The following is a 16,202-nucleotide window of genomic DNA, read 5'->3' as shown; positions in this document are numbered from 1 at the left end:
GGCCCCTCCGGGACCCTCCTCCATAGCCTCCGGTGATGATGGCCCCCTCCGGAGAGGGCCTAGATTGATTTCTCGGGGCTACAGAGGCTTGCGGCGGCGGAACTTCTGATCTAGGTTAATTTCTGGAGGTTTCTGTATATATAAGAGGCTTTGGTGTCGAGAACAAGTCAGGGGGGTCTCCGGGCTATCCATGAGGTAGGGGCGCGCCCAGGGGGCCTCCCACCCTCCTGGTCAGCCCGGGACTCTTCTGGCCCAACTCTTTTACTCCATGGCCTTCTTCTGGTCCAAAAATAAGCTCCGTCAAGTGTCAAGTCAATTGGACTCCATTTGGTTTTCCTTTTTCGCGATACTCTAAAACAAGGAAAAAACAAAAACTGGCACTGGGCTCTAGGTTAATAGGTTAGTCCCAAAAATCATATAAAATAGCATATAAATGCATATAAAACATCCAAGGTTGATAATATAATAGCATGAATACTTCATAAATTATAGATACGTTGGAGACATATCACGTGTCGGATTGGACTGGAACGCCTGCTCTTGTATTAGGGAGGCTAGGTCTGCTTACCGGCCGCGTTCACAACATGCAGGTGTGCAATGGGCGATGGGCCCAGATCCCTGCGCGCATAGGATTTAGACCGGCGTGCCGACCTCTCTGTTGTGCCTAGGTAGGGCTGCGACGTGTTGATCTTCTGAGGCTGGGCATGACCTAGGAAAGTGTGTCCGGCCAGAGGGATCGAGCGTGTTGGGTTATGTGGTGCACCCCTGCAGGGAAGTTTATCTATTCGAATAGCCAGGTCCCTCGGTAAAAGGACAACCCGGAGTTGTACCTCGACCTTATGACAACTAGAACCGGATACTTAATACAACACACCCTTTCAAGTGTCAGATACAACCCGATGATTGTTCTCTCACAGGGTGACAAGGAGAGGATCGCCAGGGTAAGATTATGCTATGCGATGTTACTTGATGTTGCACTTGCTACTCTCTTCTATATGCTTCAAGATGAAGGCTGCAGAAGCGTAGTCTTTGATAGGACTAGCTATACCCCTCTTATTCTGGCATTCTGCAGTTCAGTCCACAGATACTACCCACTTCATTGATATCGATGCATATGTAGTGTAGATCCTTGCTTGCGAGTACTTTGGATGAGTACTCACGGTTGCTTTTCTACTTCTTTTTCCCCTTTTCCCAGTTATTGCGATCATATGATGGAGTCCAGAAGCCAGAGGATCCCGAGAATGATTCTACATGGATTTCGACTTCGAGGAGTGGTTAGGAGGTCCCAGGCAGGAGGCCTTGCCTTTTCGATCATTGCTACTTTTGTTCTAGCCTTCTTAAGGCAACTTGTTTAACTTATGTCTGTACTCAGATATTATTGCTTCCGCCGAGTCTTGTGTCTTCGAGCATTTGTATTCGAGCCTTCGAGGCCCCTGGCTTGTAATATAAAGCTTGTATTATTTTATCTGTGTCTAGAGTTGTGCTGTGATATCTTCCCGTGAGTCCTTGATCTTGATCATACACATTTGCGTGTATGATTAGTGTACGGTCAAATTGGGGGCGTCACAAGCAGGCACTTGCCAGATTTGTTAACATCGCACCTAGGCACGCCATAACTGGTGCCTAATGCGAGACGCTCGAGGGATGTCGCGGACCGGAGGATATGACACGTTAACTTGACTAGACTTTTGGCTGAGCAGAAATTGATGACCTGGATGCTCTTTAGTCTGTCATGACAGTGATCATGTGTCATCCTCAGATCCAAGGGGTCTACGAAAACAGAGGCACAATTCCACCAGCATGCACATAAGATGAAGGTCTCCAAGGAAGGAGCAGCATAGAGCCATAGAGAAACGAAACCAGAGTAAAAGGATGGAAAAGTCTTAAACTGAGATGGACTGTGGAGGATTGTTCACGTTCCTTTTTTCCTTCTGAATGAGGGATAACAAGGGATGGATGCAATGTTTTTTCTTTTGCATCGAGGGATGGATGCGATTGAGGGGAGGGGGGGGGTTAGATGTGCCAACGTACAATCCCCAACTCCAAGTTAAGAGTAGAGAGTTATATAATATGCAAAAGACAAGCACATAAACACGTAGGCACACACGAATACTTAGTTTCTTTTTACCTAAATACTTAAGGGATAACAAGGGAGGTTTCAAGCGCACATGCTACACGACAAGGGATCACACGCTCTTGTCATCTGCCCTTCTCTCTCTAGCTCATGGTCCCTAGTACATAGTGGAATTAAAACAAATCACAGGAAAAGCATCTAGTCCACCGTGTCTCTGCGCGTCCACCCATCTCGTGATTTCCCAGCAAGATCCCATGTGCATGCATTTAATTTGCATTTTCAAAATTTCAAAAAGCTATAACTTTTGAACCGATCATGGAAGTTAAGATCTGCTTTCACCACTAGGTTCTATGCGGCGAGCTCTTCAAAACTAGATCCCATATGAGTATGTTTCAACTAACTTTTTTTACGAGCAACTTTGGATGAAAGGGAAGCACCTTTAGTGCTATAGGACAACAACTTCTTGTTAGTCTATGTAGGATGACTACAAATTCTCTAAAATCCCTTTAAATTGACTACAATGACTACCAAGTTAACTAGCTTCACATCCAAGTTTCCTACCATAACTAGCTTTGCTCTAAGTTGATAGTCTTGTAGGCAACTTAGGTTTTTGAGGTAGGCTAACATTATCCCGAGTTGCCTTTCATGACTGGGGAGTAGCTTAACATCATACTTAGGTTGCATAAAATAATTTTTGGATGGTAAGCAACTTAGTTTCGTATATAGACAACTTAGGAACATTAATGGGCAACTTTTTCATGTAGTGTGGGCGACTGGAATAAGAATGAGGGGCAACTACGCATCACCAGTAGGCAACTTCAGAGTGTTTGTAGACAACCTAGACAAATAGTGATAAGCAACTTCACAATATTGTAGGCAACTAGTTTGTAAAGTTAGGCAACTGAGCAATAATGGTAGGCAACTAATTACCAATATCAAGCAACTATGCATCAATGGTACGCAATCTCATAGTATTTATAGGCAACTAAGCAGCAACTGTAGGCAACTAATTACCAATAGTAGACAACTAGGCATCAATGGTATGCAATTTCATATAAGTTGTCTACCCCACTATCGAGTATGCTAACACTATGTTTCAGAGTACATGCAGCATGAGCTACACCGTCAAATAACTTGTCCTATTATCGTAGCCAACTAATTAGCGGTGACATGCAAACTGGGCAGTATTGTTAGGAAACTAATTATCATTGTCAAGTTCTCGCGATTTTTTGGGCGGTTGCTTGGATTCGTTTTGAACAAGTTTTTGCATTTGTGTTTTTTATAATATAGTTGCTTGGTTTTGCTATACAATTGCTTGGATTTTTGACTAGAACAATTTTCATTTTGTGTTTTCTTTGTAATTGACTTGTTTTGGATTTTTGCTAGAATAGTTAAGTTGGATGTGTGTGTGTGTTGGGGGGGGGGGTAAGATAGTTGTGGACAAAGGCTATTCCAGTTGGTCATACATTTCTTCTGCCTAAAGTAGACAATCTAAGTAGGAATGTTAGGGACAGTTGCTTGGTTTTGCTAGGACATTTTTTTCATAGTTGTTATTTAGTAATGCGGTTGTTTGGATTTGATAGTATGGTTGCTTGGTTTTGTAGGATAGTTGCTCTGTTATGCTAGAATAATTTTTGCATTGTGGTTTGGTAATACATTTGCTTGGTTTTGCTATAAACAGTTTTACATTTGTGTTTTCGTATTACAATTGCTTGGATTTGCTAGGATAATTGCTTGGATTTTTTGCTAGGAATAGTGGCTTTGGATCTTGCTAGAACAATTGCGTGGATTTCTGCTATGAGGCAGTTGCTTAGAGTTTGCTAGAACAATTGCTATATGCATATGTGTATAGTTGCATACACACATAAGATGAGTTGGACTTGCATAGATTTTCTTGATTTTCTCATTTTACACAAAACCAAATAATAGGAAACACACATGAGTTACTTGTTGAATGCACTGGAGTTGCACAAAAACACCAAAAAATTGCTAAAAAATTGTGTGATACTTAAGTGCATAACGATCTTAAATTTGTTGTCCTTGTTTTGTCTCCAATAGCCCCATCAATGGTGAACTTTGACTTTTCCATATGTACCACTAAAGGTGCTTCATGTTTTGTGTGGTTTTCTCATTTTTTACACAAACAAACCTAATAGGCGGTCCTACTGGAAAAAAAATGAAGTTGCTTTCATATAGCACTAAAGTTGCCTCCATCGTACCCAAAGTTGCCTTGAAAAAATGTTCGACGAAACCTATCTATATGAGATCTAGTTTTGAAGAACTCGTCGCGAGAGGTTACGGTTTTTTAAACTTTTTGGATCCCCAAATAAATGCACACGAGGTCATGATTTCTTTTTTAATGAATTGTGTCGTGCGTGTCAGCTACTCTTTCCATATTTGCATGAGCACTAGTTCCCACCAACGAGCGCTCGGGCGCCCACTAGCCATGTCCTTTTAGGGGTACACGCATACTTAGTTACAAACACACATTTGGTGATATTCCTTTTCAAATGACACCTACAATAACCTCTTTAATTAGTTAATGAAAGAATAAAGACATGCCCTATAGGTGCCTGTGAACACCCGTACAAACGACCTTGTGGCGGGTCTGCCGCCCTAAACCACCTAAGATTAAGAGCATCCTCTTAATTAGCACTGAAACTCCTTGTCTCAATGCCGCCTAAATATCTAGGCATTTGTAAGACCTTGAAATATAGAACATGGCTAAACAATCTTGTCTTCTTTATCCCTTTCCATTGTATAAAAAAGACTTCGAAGAGCTAAATCATCACATGAACCAGCGCAAGTCCAAGTCCTAGTCCGAGTTAACTTGGTCAGGTGACACAAGAGTAGAACACCCTTCTTCATTAGTGATAGGATAATAAGCTACAAAGGGAAAAAATAGCACCGTTGAAAAAACAAAGTTGTGTAAGATTCCGAAAGTATACATGCATTTAATAGTTCAATAGTACATTTCTTACATAATGGAAGACACCTTTGTGCTAAGAATTTTAAGGCAAGACCATGCCAACAATAGCATGCATTACCTCATTCCAAAGAAATGCCAGGTGCTAACAGGAAAATCAAACATTGATGACATGGCATAAAATAGAACCCGTTGACCTAAAAATGATGAGTGTTGTGCATTCGACAACTCAAAAATCATAACGTGTATACGTTCTTTTTATATTGCGATATCCAAATCATTGGGTGGATGTAACATATATTGCACAATGGATATAGGCGAATCTACAGAAAATGGGTGCAAATAACTTGAGATTCATAAATAACATTCCACATCAAAGTTAGATGTGACTAGGTTGAAAAAAATAGAGTTATACCACCTTCAACAACTTCTCGGCGATCGGATAAATTTACAGTTAACTGTTTTGTTCTCCAGACATGGTTGGCCGTGTGAAATACTCAGACCTATGGAATCAATGCAACTATTTATTAGTGCTAGTATTTTACAAAGCATATTTGTTTGAAGAATGGAAGACAGGCGAGCAAAGCATGTTTGTATCGACTTACAGAAACATCCACTTTAGCATTAATGTCATTTCCTCTATCAAAAGTGCCCATGCATATGCTCAACAACTTGTTTTCCAACTGAAAGTAGCAGCACGAAAGCAAGAGGTTATAAGAACAAAAACCGAAGATAATGGAAAGTCTAATATATATATTTTAGTTTTATTTAAAAGGTAATAAAATCGTAATGTACCTCAATTGTGGTGGAAATACGTTCTCCATCAATGCATTCAATAATATCACCAACTCGGATTCCAACTTTCTCAGCATGAGATCTTATTGACACCTAAGATTTCATTGGCAATATTTAATCAGTTGATAAGATGCATGCGAAGGGAATGAAAAAAAACATAATTGAAGTTATTATCCTAAGGGAACTAAACAAAATGATTCTGCGGATTTTCCCGAGAGAGGAGACATAGCCAAGGACACCTTGGCCGGTCGCGACATTCACAGTGAGGGCTTGGCATGCCCTCCCCTCCAACTGAGATGACACAGTATCGCACCTGCAGGGGAGGAAACAAGTGTTCATTGGTTCAGGTGGGGGCTTTTCCTTTTTGACCACCGCTAGGATTAGATAGCAGCTGAGCTCGAGATAAGGACATCAAGGCCAGCTGCGACGTCGCCGGTGAGGGCTGTCCTAACCTATAGGTGCTCCTAAATATAACTGCAAGTCAAAAAGTAAGAAAAATAAACAATTGAATACCTCTTTAACAACAAGACCATCATCAATGTTTAGCTTGCGCCATATATACTCAGCATGGATGGGATCTAAAAACTTCAAGGCCTCACACTGCAATCCAAGGTGGGGCCGAGGGATGCACCTACAAAATCGTAACACAAAATTTAGTTCTAGACATCGAAATATGATTACTTTGATTAAAGGTAATTTAAGTTAAGGCTGGTTGTAATGGGGAGTATCATATAGTAGTATCATGCATATGATACTAGTGTATGATACTACCTCCCTAATGCATAGTATCATATATTAGGGCATCTCCAACAGCTGTAAGATAGGTGTTGGTAAATTTGCCACCTAGGACAAAGTGATGATGTGGCATGTAATAAATGTGGAGAGAGAGCAAAGTTGTATGTAGAATAACCAACAACCTTCGCACAAGCTCCAAGGTGAAATAGAGAGCAATCACATTTATTTTCTCATCATCTATTGCATACCTTAGATACAATCCATTGGAGTAGTTGTATGATAGCTTGTTGGTTGATGACATGGACATTTTACCAACAAGACTAACATACAATCTATTGAAGATGCCCTTAGTATCATCTAGTACTATATTTATTGCCATGCATGACACAAGGTAGCATAGCATTTATTATGATACGGTATCATGATATGATACTCCATCATCTCTTTCTTTATTTAATGCTATGACACCTCATCAAAATTGCTTAGTTGGCATGCATGATACTAGCTATGATACTACCATTACGACCAGCCTAACAAAAACAAAACATTCAATGAAACTTTATTTATGCGCCATGTACTAATTAATTCACTCGGGACCGTCCCAATAATTAATAACGCCCCCCCCCCCCCCATAATGGTAATGTCGTGAATAATCTTACAATGTTACAATGTTGTTCCCCTGCTGCTCCTATATGCACCTAGCACTTCAAAGTTCCACCCGTTGTATAGTGTCACTTACAAACTATTTTGTAAAACAATCACATAAATTTATTTAACATTACAAACATAAAGCATGACAACAATCACATTCTGAACAATCAAAACATAGATTTTATCTCTATAGATTAGGTCATACCTATAGTCCAACTACAAACAACAAATAGCAAAAAGGACAAAGAATGCATCAGCAAGCATTGCTATAAAACCGAAGGAGAATGTGTACCCGAAATTCCTCCACAAATACATGCAGTTGTTCAAAATGGAAGAAGGAACAAAGGACCCACTTTCAGAACAGTTGATCATCCCCACAACCTTTCCATCAAAGTCAATGACCGGCTCTCCATCATCATCACACTAAAACATATGTATATAATTTTTTGTTATAATAGACAAAATGGTCTGAACGAATAACAACATATAGAAGGTCAAAATTACATATAACTCAACCTTAGGAAATTGTGCATATAGAGTAGAATCTCAGGCTTACCCTAGGTATGTACACACCCTTTCCCCTCCACATTCTCTGTCTCTCTTCAGTTTCCTCCTCCTGTACATATGCTTCATATTAATAAATACTCCCCCCCCCCCCCCCCCCGTTCCATAATATAGTGTGTATAATATATATTTTCAAAAGTCAAATAGTACAAAATTTGACCATGTTTATAGACAAAAATATATACATTTGAAATACCAAATGCATATCACTGGATACATCATCAGTTATATTTTCATGTTATATATGTTTGGAATTGTATATATAAATAGTTCTCTCTGTAAATTTGGACAAAGTTTGTTTAATTTGACTTCTCAAAAAAAATCATATGCACTATATTATAAAACGGAGGGAGTAGTAAAAAAAAGAGAAGGAGAGTAGGGTCCACGATAAATTATATTTTATACATACCTCATATTTTTCATCGGGATAAAAGTACATGTTGTGGTGGTGTCCCTCTCCTAGTTGCTCCTCATCTAGTTTAACCTTGCCATGGGTTATCCTGAGATTTAAATTTTCTTCTCTTCCGAGCCGCAAAACCTTCTGACCAGTGTTGACTGTGTCCGCAAAAGAGGTTAGTTGAACACGTCGATCCACTGCAACCTTAAAGAAAGCTACGTCGTAATGCTCCTGATGATAGAGCAGGCGGCCTTCTGTAGTGGTGTCGTCGAGCAAGTGAACAGTAACCTAAAACAAAGCACACCATAAAGTAAGGCGGGCACCGACAAATTAAGCAAAGTGTTAGTTTTGCGGTTGCATGATCGGTGCTACTCACTTGAGCACCGGGATGATACAGGTGCCGGTCTTTGAGCATCCGGTAGTCTTTGGGCAGCGGCTCCTTGGCACGGATGAGATGCGCGGATGTCAAAACAATGCCGGTTCCGCTCCCCTCGTCCCAATCGATCCAGAGACCGGCAGACCAAGCGAGCGGCTGGCGGCCTGCAAGTTCTTGTGTGAGCATGCATACATGTAGGAGCATTATGGTCCGCTGGGCGTGCACGTACCGACTGTTAGACTGTATTTATACGTAGCCTCTGTACAGATCTTGTATATTGTATCGTACACCTTGTGTACTCCTTATATATATGAGATAGCTACACCCCGTTATGGGTGTCGTGCAGTTTTCCAAAACCCTATGTTTAACATGGTATCAACCCTAACCGGTCCTATGTCTTCTGCTGCCGCCGCCGCGACCGCGTCGACCTCCGCCGCCGCCGCCGTCGAGCCGTCACTGCCATGGCGCCTGCGTCGCCGTTCCTATCGTCACGCCCTCTGGCCTCGGTCTACTCTGGCCAGGCCTCGATGGCGGGGGCCGCGTCCGATCAGCAGCCGCCATCGTCCTTGATCGCACCTCCGCCGGCTTGGGGCGCTGCGTACCCTGACCCAGCGGCTCCCTGGATGGGATCGGCGCCCTACGGGGCACCTCCTCCGCCGAACGCAGGGCCCTACGGGGCTCTCCTGTGCTCCGCGCCCAACGTCACCTAAGCCCGACGGAGTTCGCGCTTATTCGGCCACCGTGGCTATGTCGCATGCGCCGTCCTAACGAACGTTCTACACAACCGCCCCAACTACAGCACTACGGCGCCGCGAACGGACCGGGCGGGACGGGCACCGGCGTGCCTACGGTGCCGCCCGCGCACCGCGTCTGCCTATGGCGGATACTATCCGCCTCCGATGGCCACGTCCTACCCTGGAGCTCCTGCGCCGGCTGCACCGTCCTCGACGCTGGGTCCTGGTGCATCTGCTGGATCGTCCCACATGGGCTACTACACGTCGCCTCCCGTTGCTGATCATGCCGCGGCCGTTGCACCGTTCTACTTCGCGCATCTCATCCCGGTGAAGCTTACGACAGGTAATTATCTGTCATGGCGTGCACAGGTGCTGCCGCTTCTCCGCTGTCGCTACCTGGAGGGCTACGTCGATGGTTCCCTGCCGTGTCCTCCACCGCATCATCCGGCGTATCATGCATGGGTTGCTTAGGATCAGGCCATCCTCTCTGCGATCCAGTCGTCGCTCACCGAGGGTGTGTCCTCCTTGGTCCTCTTCGCTGCCACGTCTCAGGAGGCGTGGTCTGCTCTTCACACGAGCTTCGCATCTCAGCAGCATGCGCGCGCTCACACTATTCGTACGGAGCTGGGGGAGACCAAGCTCCTTGACCTCAGCTTCACCACCTTCGTCATGAACGGACTGGATGACGACTATGATAACCTTGCTGAAAATATCAATGGTCGTGACACTCCGCTTGAACCTCGTGAGCTCTACGCCCGCCTCCTCGCCACGGAACAGCGCATCAAGTCCCGCCGGTCCAACCCGAGTTTTATTGCTGCTAATGCTGCCACGCGTGGTAAAGGGAAACCCTTCAAAACACCTACCAGCGGCAAGTCAGTGCCAACGACTCCACAGACTCAGCGGCCGCCTGCTGCCGCCGCCCTGCCTACGACCGGGGGTGGTCGTCCGTGTGCCTGCTGCCCCTCATGTGGTGTTCAGCTTCCCTGTCAGCTGTGCAATCTTCCAGGTCACCTCGCTTCCCGCTGTCATCGCCGCTTCAAGCAGGACTTCCTCGGCATCGGCAACAATGGCAAAGGCAAAGAGAAGCAGGCTGCCTTGGCCACTCATGAGCCTGCTCGCCAAGCAGGCCACACTCCATCATATCCCATCGACCCAACTTGGTACATGGACACGGGCGCTACGAATCACCTGACAGGCGAGATGGGCAAACTCTCCATGCAAGAACCATACCGTGGACATGATCAGATTCACACCGCCAATGGAGCAGGTATGCACATATCACATGTTGGTCATGCCTCCCTCTTAACTCGCACACAAAAATCTCTTCATCTACGTAATGTTCTTAGAGTTCCTTCTGCTACTCGTAGCTTATTGTCTGTTCCTCAACTTACTCATGACAACAATGTTTTCACTGAGTTTCATCCTTTTTATTTTTTATCAAGGATCGGGCCACGAGGGACGTTCTGCTTAGAGGTCGCGTGCGTGATGGACTTTATGCACTTGATCTTCCATCTGCTCCTCAAGCGTTCAGCGGTGTCCGTGTTTCGCCCACTCATTGGCATGCACGGCTTGGTCGTACTATCCTGCTACTCCCATAGTTCGTAGTATTCTGCATAGTCATAGTCTTCCCATTGTGTCCAATAAAGATGCTGCCATAGTCTGTGATGCCTGTCAGCAAGGCAAGAGTCATCAGCTTTCGTTTTCGGATTCGAGTCGTGTCGTTAAAACTCCACTTGAGCTTATTTTTTCTGATGTATGGGGGCATGCCCAAACTTCTGTGAGTGGCCATAATTATTATGTCAGTTCTATTGATGCTTATAGTCGATTCACTTGGCTTTACCTTATCAAGCGTAAATCTGATGTGTTTGATGTGTTTCTACAATTTCAAGCTCACGTTGAGCGTCTTCTCAAGCATAAGATTATTCATGTCCAAACCGATTGGGGGGGGGGGGGGGTGAGTATCACAACCTCAATTCCTTTTTTAATAAGCTTGGAATTTCACATCATGTGTCTTGTCCTCATACACATCAGCAGAATGGCACGGCTGAACGTAAGCATCATCACATTGTTGAAACTAGCCTCACTTTACTTGCCCATGCATCGGTACCTTTTAGGTTTTGGAGTGATGCGTTTTCCACTGCCTGTTTTCTCATAAATAGGCTTCCTACACGGACTGTTGGAAATATGCCCTAGAGGCAATAATAAATTGATTATTATTATATTTCCTTGTTCATGATAATCGTTTATTATCCATGCTATAATTGTATTGATAGGAAACTCAGATACATGTGTGGATACATAGACAACACCATGTCCCTAGTAAGCCTCTAGTTGACTAGCTCGTTGATCAATAGATGGTTACGGTTTCCTGACCATGGACATTGGATGTCGTTGATAACGGGATCACATCATTAGGAGAATGATGTGATGGACAAGACCCAATCCTAAGCCTAGCACAAAGATCATGTAGTTCGTATGCTAAAGCTTTTCTAATGTCAAGTATCATTTCCTTAGACCATGAGATTGTGCAACTCCCGGATACCGTAGGAGTGCTTTGGGTGTACCAAACGTCACAACGTAACTTGGTGACTATAAAGGTGCACTACGGGTATCTCCGAAAGTGTCTGTTGGGTTGGCACGAATCGAGACTGGGATTTGTCACTCCGTGTAAACGGAGAGGTATCTCTGGGCCCACTCGGTAGGACATCATCATAATGTGCACAATGTGATCAAGGAGTTGATCACGGGATGATGTGTTACTGAACGAGTAAAAGAGACTTGCCGGTAACGAGATTGAACAAGGTATTGGGATACCGACGATCGAATCTCGGGCAAGTATCGTACCGATAGACAAAGGGAATTGTATACGGGATTGATTAAGTCCTTGACATCGTGGTTCATCCGATGAGATCATCGTGGAACATGTGGGAGCCAACATGGGTATCCAGATCCCGCTGTTGGTTATTGACCGGAGAACGTCTCGGCCATGTCTGCATGTCTCCCGAACCCGTAGGGTCTACACACTTAAGGTTCGGTGACGCTAGGGTTATTGAGATATTAGTATGCGGTAACCCAAAAGTTGTTCGGAGTCCCGGATGAGATCCCGGACGTCACGAGGAGTTCCAGAATGGTCCGGAGGTAAAGAATTATATATAGGAAGTGCTATTTCGGCCATCGGGACAAGTTTCGGGGTCACCGGTATTGTATCGGGACCACCGGAAGGGTCCCGGGGGTCCACCGGGTGGGGCCACCTGCCCCGGGGGGCCACATGGGCTGTAGGGGGTGCGCCTTGGCCTACATGGGCCAAGGGCACCAGCCCCAAGAGGCCCATGCACCAAGAATCAAGGGAAAGGAAGAGTCCTAAAGGGGGAAGGCACCTCCGAGGTGCCTTGGGGGGGGAGGGACTCCTCCCTGGCCGCACCCTTCCTTGGAGGGCAACCAAACCTAAGCCCTGGCGCCTCCCTCTCCCTCCCATGACACATCTACCTCCTCCCGCAGCGCTTGGCGAAGCCCTGTTGGAATCCCGCTACTTCCACCACCACGCTGTCGTGTTGTTGGATCTCCATCAACCTCTCCTCCCCCCTTGCTGGATCAAGAAGGAGGAGACGTCGCTCCTCCGTATGTGTGTTGAACGTGGAGGTGCCGTCCGTTCGGCGCTAGGATCATCGGTGATTTGAATCACGACGAGTACGACTCCATCAACCCCATTCTCTTGAACGCTTCCGCGCGCGATCTACAAGGGTATGTAGATCCACTCCTCCCTCGTTGCTAGATGACTCCATAGATAGATCTTGGTGACACGTAGGAAAATTTTGAATTTATGCTACGTTCCCCAACAGTGGCATCATGAGCCAGGTCTATGCGTAGTTTCTTTGCACGAGTAGAACACAAAGTAGTTGTGGGCGTTGATTTTGTTCAATATGCTTGCCGTTACTAGTCTTATCTTGATTCGGCGGCATCGTGGGATGAAGCGGCCCGGACCGACCTTACACGTACTCTTACGTGAGACTGGTTCCACCGACTGACATGCACTAGTTGCATAAGGTGTCTAGCGGGTGTCTGTCTCTCCCACTTTAGTCGGATCGGATTCGATGAAAAGGGTCCTTATGAAGGGTAAATAGCAATTGGCATATCACGTTGTGGTTTTTGCGTAGGTAAGAAACGTTCTTGCTAGAAACCCATAGCAGCCACGTGAAACATGCAAACAACAATTAGAGGACGTCTAACTTGTTTTTGCAGGGTATGCTATGTGATGTGATATGGCCAAAAGGATGTGATGAATGATATATGTGATGTATGAGATTGATCATGTTCTTGTAATAGGAATCACGACTTGCATGTCGATGAGTATGACAACCGGCAGGAGCCATAGGAGTTGTCTTAATTTATTTATGACCTGCGTGTCAACATAAACGTCATGTAATTACTTTACTTTATTGCTAACCGTTAGCTGTAGTAGTAGAAGTAATAGACGACGTGACAACTTCACGGAGACACGATGATGGAGATCATGGTGTCATGCCGGTGACAAGATGATCATGGAGCCCCAAGATGGAGATCAAAGGAGCTATATGATATTGGCCATATCATGTCACTATTATTTGATTGCATGTGATGTTTATCATGTTTATACATCTTGTTTACTTAGATCGACGGTAGTAAATAAGATGATCCCTCGTTAAAATTTCAAGAAAGTGTTCCCCCTAACTGTGCACCGTTGCAACAGTTCGTAGTTTCGAAGCACCACGTGATGATCGGGTGTTAAATTCTTACGTTCACATACAACAGGTGTAAGACAGATTTACACACGCAAAACACTTAGGTTGACTTGACGAGCCTAGCATGTGTACAGACATGGCCTCGGAACACAAGAGACCGAAAGGTCGAGCATGAGTCGTATGGTAGATACGATCAACATGAAGATGTTCACCGATGATGACTAGTCCGTCTCACGTGATGATCGGACACGGCCTAGTTGACTCGGATCATGTAATCACTTAGATGACTAGAGGGATGTCTATCTGAGTGGGAGTTCATAAGATGAACTTAATTATCCTGAACATAGTCAAAAGGTCTTCGGAAATTATGTCGTAGCTCGCGCTTCTGTTCTACTGTTTAGATATGTTCCTAGAGAAAATTTAGTTGAAAGTTGATAGTAGCAATTATGCGGACTAGGTCCGTAAACTGAGGATTGTCCTCATTGCTTCATAGAAGGCTTATGTCCTTAATGCACCGCTCAGTGTGCTGAACCTCGAACGTCGTCTGTGGATGTTGCGAACATCTGACATACACATTTTGATAACTACGTGATAGTTCAGTTAAACGGTTTAGAATTGAGGCACCGAAGACGTTTTGAAACGTCGCAAAACATATGAGATGTTTCGAGGGCTGAAATTGGGATTTCAGGCTCGTGCCCACGTCAAGAGGTATAAGACCTCCGACGATTTTCTTAGCCTGCAAACTAAGGGAGAAAAGCTCAATTGTTGAACTTGTGCTCAGATTGTCTGAGTACAACAATCGCTTGAATCGAGTGGGAGTTGATCTTCCAGATGAAATAGTGATGGTTCTCCGAAGTCATTACCACCAAGCTGCTAGAGCTTCGTGATGAACTATGATATATCAGGGACATATATGATGATCCTTGAGATATTCGCGATGTTTGACACCGCGAAAGTAGAAATCAAGAAGGAGCATCAATTGTTGATGGTTGGTGAAACCACTAGTTTCAAGAAGGGCAAGGGAACAAAGGGATACTTCATGAAACGGCAATTCAGCTGCTGCTCTAGTGAAGAAACCCAAGGTTGAACCCAAACCTGAGACTAAGTGCTTCTGTAATAAGGGGAACAGCCGCTGGAGCAGAATTACCCTAGATACTTGGTAGATTAGAAGGCTGGCAAGGTCGATAGAAGTATATTGGATATACATTGTGTTGATGTGTACTTTACTAGTACTCCTAGTAGCACCAGGGTATTAGATACCGGTTCGGTTGCTAAGTGTTAGTAACTCGAAATAAAAGCTACGGAATAAACGGAGACTAGCTAAAGGTGAGCTGACGATATGTGTTGGAAGTGTCTCCAATGTTGATATGATCAAGGATCGCACGCTCCCTCTACCATCGAGATTGGTAATAAAACCTAAATAATTGTTATTTGGTGTTTGCGTTGAGCATAGACATGATTGGATTATGTCTATCGCAATACGATTATTCATTTAAAGAGAATAATGGTTACTCTGTTTATTTGAATAAAACCTTCAAATGGTCTTACACCTGAAATGAATGATTTATTGAATCTCGATCGTAGTGATACACATGTTCATGCCAAAAGATAGTAATGATAGTACCACCTACTTGTGGCACTGCCACGTAAGTCATATCGGTATAAAACGCATGAAGAAGCTTCATGTTAATGGATCTTTGGGCTCACTCATTTTTGAAAGGATTGAGACATGCGAACCATGTTTGTTGGTAGATATGCATGAAAGAAACTCCATACAGATGGATCGTTTGGACTCACTTGATTTTGAATCACTTGAGACATGCAAATCATACCACATGGGCAAGATGACTGAAAGCCTCGTTTTCAGTAAAATGGAACTAGAAAGCAACTTGTTGGAAGTAATACATTTTGATGTGTGCAGTCCAATGAAGGCTGAGGCATGTAGTGGATATCGTTATGTTCTTACTTCACGGATGATTTGAGTAGATGTTGAGTATATTTACTTGATGAATCACGAGTCTGAATTATTGAAAGGTTCAAGTAATTTCAGGGTGAAGTTGAAAGATCGCCGTGACAAGAGGATAAAATATCTATGATATGATCATAGAGATGAATATCTGAATTACGAGTTTGGCATAGAATTAAGACATTGTGGAAATTGTTTCACAACTAATACAGTCTGGAACACCATAGTGTGATGGTGTGTCTGAACATCATAACTGCACCCTATTG

General features: G+C 44.0%; 1 pseudogene; it reads right to left on the bottom strand.

Moving 5' to 3' along the window:
• Positions 1–1,549: 1,549 nt before the first annotated feature.
• On the bottom strand, positions 1,550–8,704 carry LOC125506616 (annotated as a pseudogene).
• Between the last annotated feature and the right edge of the window lie 7,498 nt (positions 8,705–16,202).

Source organism: Triticum urartu, chromosome 5 (genome assembly GCF_003073215.2).
Source record: "Triticum urartu cultivar G1812 chromosome 5, Tu2.1, whole genome shotgun sequence".
NCBI classification, from domain to species: Eukaryota; Viridiplantae; Streptophyta; class Magnoliopsida; order Poales; family Poaceae; genus Triticum; species Triticum urartu.
This window is presented reverse-complemented; position numbering and strand designations above follow the sequence as displayed.